The sequence below is a fragment of the Elephantulus edwardii genome, unplaced genomic scaffold, assembly GCF_000299155.1.
Source record: "Elephantulus edwardii isolate Elephantulus edwardi_28Jun2011 unplaced genomic scaffold, EleEdw1.0 scaffold00423, whole genome shotgun sequence".
In the NCBI taxonomy this organism is placed as follows: domain Eukaryota; kingdom Metazoa; phylum Chordata; class Mammalia; order Macroscelidea; family Macroscelididae; genus Elephantulus; species Elephantulus edwardii.
In genome coordinates this window covers 236,916-241,206 of record NW_006400173.1, presented here as the reverse complement: position 1 = coordinate 241,206, position 4,291 = coordinate 236,916, and positions in this window count along the sequence as shown.

Sequence of the window (4,291 nt, the reverse complement as noted above, 5' to 3'; positions counted from 1 at the left end):
TCAATGTCTGCTTTCCTCAACACCACATGAGCATATCTTCGCCCTACACCCTTAATGGCAGTGATGGCAAAGGCTATTTTCCGCCGCCCATCGGTGTTAGTGTTGAGTACTCGCAAAATGTGCTGTAACTTCTCTGGGATCACTAGAGACATGGCGGAGGCAGCAACGGCGGCGTGCAGGCCTCCGGTGGAAGAGAGCAAACCATTCTTGAAAGGAAATTTGTTAAGAGAAAAAAGAACAGTGATATTCTCATAGAAATAGAATTATGAATGTTCCATTAAAGTGTATACTGTTTATTACTTTATATTAAAATTTTATTTTACATTAACTTGTTAAGTAGTGTCTTTTAGAAACCTTGCAGCTCATTTTACTTGCACTACCTCTAAAACATATTATCACCTTAATTAAACTACATTAGACTGCAATGTGACTTCGTACATTTTCTAATTTAAATTTTTACAAAAGAAATTCTTTCGAATTTTTAAATGTTTCTTTAATACATATTTTTAAAGTCTTTTGTTTTGTAAGCAACTTTTAAAAGCAACTTTTGTCAACTTTTTAAAGCAATTTTTGTCTCTTTTTTATCAAGTTAAAGTTCTTCCCCTGCAGGGAAGGTTTCTAGCAGGATGTAAGTTTCTAGGAGGACAGGACAGGAGTAAGGTAAAGGACTGAAAAAAGGTCAGTGTAGCAGCAAGGGAAAGAAGTTTCCTTAAGCAGTGAATACCCCATCAGATCTTAAGAGGTTCCCAGACCTGGTCCATCAGCGAACATACTGATGGAAAGATAGTTAAAGGCTCAAGGAGAGAAAGACATGCCCAGTGGGATCAGAGTAAGAGAAAGTTTTGTTAGATGCCAATGGCTAGCAAATTCACTTAGTTAACAACATTCTTTTCTGGCAGCAAAACAAGGGTTGAATCTTTACCTTTTGGGTGGACTGACTTTTTTTTTTAACTATGACACATGGGACTTGTGAGATGCAGAAGGCCTTAAGTGAGTAACTCCTATATGAACATTTTCATTAGCCATGTCTAGAGTCACTCATGTGAGGCTCCTAATGTATAATATTGATGGTTGAAGTGGGAGCTGCTACAGGGCCTATGTTTTTTGGCTTCTGCCTCTTTTGCTGGAAGGACTTGGTGACTTTCACTGTGCTCTCTTTGGACTGCAGGACAATCACACATCCTATGCTAAAACTATTACATCAAGGGAACAGCTTTATGGAAGGCTTCAACCTCACCCTCTACCTCATACATCTTACTTGCTCTGGCTGGCTTGACACTCACAGTATCTTGGCTTCCCATAGTGAAAATACTCACCTTTGGACCTTATTGGGGTGACCAGAGGTAGTAGATTCCTGAATGCCTTGTATAGTTAATGCTAGGAGCTTGATTCTTTAATGGTACCTCTCCAATACCTCTCTGTTCTTATAGACAGTGGCTTCAACCTCAAAAGAGTTTCTCTGAACTGTCTTGGAGTCCTAAAGCTGCTTTTGCAGGTTATTGCTTTTATTCAGAATGTTCTTACTGTTGTTAAGTGCCATCGAGTCATAGATGACTCGTAGTGATCCTTTGAATGAAAGACCTGAACACTTGTCTAACTTTCATTGTTTCTTTAAGTTCATAGAGTTTCCGGAGGCAAGCTATTTCAGAAGTGGATGCCACTCCTGTTTCCAAGTCTACTTTAATCTTGGGCCTCTACCAAACACTGTCCATCATGGATAACCATTATAGCATTTTGACACATCAGTGTCAAAGTGTTTAGCATCACAGCAACCATCACAAGTTACCTCTGCATAGCCAATTGGCAGACCAACCAGGGCTATACCATTTAGAAGAATTTTTGACCAAAAACAATTAAAACCAGGCCCTAGGGCCACAGGTAAAAATCACCCACCTTTGGCTTGGTAGCATAACTTTCTAACAACTAGGTCTCACAGCAATTCTATGAACAACAGATTAGCCCTTGCCCTATACTACGCCATCCCCATAATTCATGCTCGAGGCCATTGCTACACTCACCACATCAATCCATCTCTCAGCTAAAAAACAAGCCTCCAGACTCTATGAAATATGATAAATGTCGAGGGTTATTGAAAGGTTTCAGGCCTTTTGTCCATAGGGTCACTGTAAGTTGTGCTAGACTCAAAGGCAGTCAACAACAACAACCACAACAATTATTTACATGACAAATAAGAATAAGAGAATGCAGAATAAGAGCTTCAGAGTAAAGTGGACATGGGGTGAGGGAATTGTACAACAATGAAAGATATTTTTTTTTCAAAGAGAAAAGAGAGGAGATGGGCAAGGGGGGGGGGAATGTGCAACAATGAGTGAATGGAAATCCAAGTTTTCTAGAAACTTTCATTAAAATCTCAATAAATAAGAAAATTATAGATTCACTATATATATATATATATATATATAAACATTCATATAATATTCTGAATGAATACATTTGCTTTAGAAACAGAAGGGGTAGGCAGTCTGATGTGTTGAGGACATCTGCGAACAGACTGGCAGCCCGAAACTCCTAGCATGCCCAAGCCCCACACCCCCACCATAGCCACAGCACTGCATCCCTGTGCCCCCACCCCCACCACCATCCCACGCCCCTGCACCCCGCCTCACACCTTGGTGGCTGTGCCATAGCCCTTCACCCTTGGGGGCTCCCTAGGGCCACTAGAAAGTCCTTCATGCAGCAGACAGACCAACAGCTGTGGACAGTAGGATTTTGAATAAGAAATTTTGTTGGAGCAATTTGTTTCAGAGTAACAGGAACACAGAGCTACGCCATGGATCCAACCATTGCCTGAAGCCACCAGCCAAGCTGCTGTGGGACTGATCTGGCAGGAGAAAGGCGGGCAGGATCCTGACTGGGTTTTCTTGGGCACAGTCGAATGTCTGGGAGAGTACTCAAGGGTAAGCCAACTGGTGGGAATTTGGCTGAGCTCTCTTGGGCCAGGTCGACTGTCCAGGAATGAGCGGGCCAATGGTAATTTGTTTAAACTTTTGTGGACACTGCAGACCAGCCAGAGGGGAATGGGCCTGTGGGAATTTGACTTTGACTTCTTGGGTCCAGCTGGACACAGGACCCTGCTTGGGCAGGGGCCGCTGTGAGAGGGCAGCTGTGTAAGTGACACTAGGCAGGGACCTCTGAGTGAAAACCACTGGGAGGGAGAAAGACAGCTGGAATTTGAATAAGGACCCTAATCATGAGCACAACCAGACAGCTAAGGTCTAAATGAGGTCCCTCAAGTGGTTGACCTGCTCTTGTAATCACCCCACTCCCATGCATGCCCCACTCCATTTGGTTCCACACCTGTGCCTACACATCTGTTCAATCAACTTATCTTTAATCTGGAGCACCTTGACCTGTCTTACCTACAAGAGGTTACTCTCACAGGCTGTAAACTGACATTTCCCTGGAGTCAGAAGCTCAGAGAAAAACACAACTAGGATAGCTGCTGACCTGATCTCTAGAGCATTGTCTTCAGATCAATAAAATATCATTGTCTCAAAGACAGCAATCTATTCCACACACTACACAAGCACAAAGCAAGATGTCACCCACAAAGGGTGACACAATATCAATGGAATTACTGAAGCCAGAAAGACTGATGGAACTTTCTGACACAGAATTTAAAAGAACAATGATTGAATATTTTCAATGGATGAAAGACAAACTTGAAGAATTACAGGATACTACAAGCAAAAACCAGGAGGAGCCAGAAAAAAAACAAAACAAAACTACAACCAAGAAAAACCATCTAGAACGATGTAGAGAAAACAAAAGGCATTAGCATCATTGGAAAAACAAGAAACCATGATCCAAAATATGAGGTCCAATGTTTCAGATGCTGTCAACATAATGGAGGGACACATAAGCAGAGTTGAAGAAATGGAACACTGAAACAGTGAAACAGAAGACAGAATTGTCAACACTGATCAGCTAGAGCAAAAAGGAGACTAAAAAATGGAGGGGAAAGAAGAAAACCTACGAATAATGTGGGACACCATCAAGAGAAATAACATGTGCATCATTGGAATCCCAGAACAGGAAGAAGCAAGTAAAGGCACCCAAAAAGTTGTGGAAGATTACTAGAGGAAAACCTCTCAGGCATAATGAAGAATGAGAGAATATATAGTCAAGAAGCTCAGCAAAAACCATACAGAATAGACTCCAAAAGAAAAACATCAAGGCATATCATAGTTAAATTTTCCAGAATCAAAGAAAAGGAGAGCATCCTGAAAGCAGCAAGGAAGAAACAAAGAGCAACCTATAAGATAAGATT